Genomic DNA, 599 nt, shown 5'->3' on the forward strand with positions numbered 1-599 from the left:
AGAGCAAGAAAACACAAATCATAGATTACTTGCAAGAAGAACAACATTATCCCAAGCCACCATACATCACAAATCATAAGCTAAATATAATACTACATGGATACGCCTGCTTACCCTCTAGACGGTGGTCTCAATCGGTGTATACGTTTCATGGGCGGAAACTGGTCTTGGCCTTGGATCTCTGTGAGCCACGCATGACCGCGTCGTGCCGTCGCCGAACGGCGGGGACGCACCGGTTGGGGCAACAGCTACAGCAAACCACGTCGGCTGGTCGCAGTGATGCATTCGGCATGGCGTCTCCGCTCACCTGAACGTCGGGGCAGCGGCATGGACCGGGGCGAAGCAGACGCGCATCAACAGCGGAGGAGGAAACTTACTGGCTTGTCTACCTCTCAATCAGGTCGGCGGCCACGCGCTCGATGGGGGAGGGAGGCGTCGGCGTACCTGCGGCAGCAGAGGAGGAGAGGCAGGTGCGCGACGGGCGGCGGCTCCGCGGCTCCGGCTCTCCCGCGGCGACCTGCGGCGTCTCTCCCCCGGCGCGCGACGGGCGGCGGCTCCGGCTCTCCCACGGCGAAGGGCGCGACGGGCGGCGACTTGTC

Source organism: Triticum dicoccoides, chromosome 2B (genome assembly GCF_002162155.2).
Source record: "Triticum dicoccoides isolate Atlit2015 ecotype Zavitan chromosome 2B, WEW_v2.0, whole genome shotgun sequence".
Lineage (NCBI taxonomy): Eukaryota > Viridiplantae > Streptophyta > Magnoliopsida > Poales > Poaceae > Triticum > Triticum dicoccoides.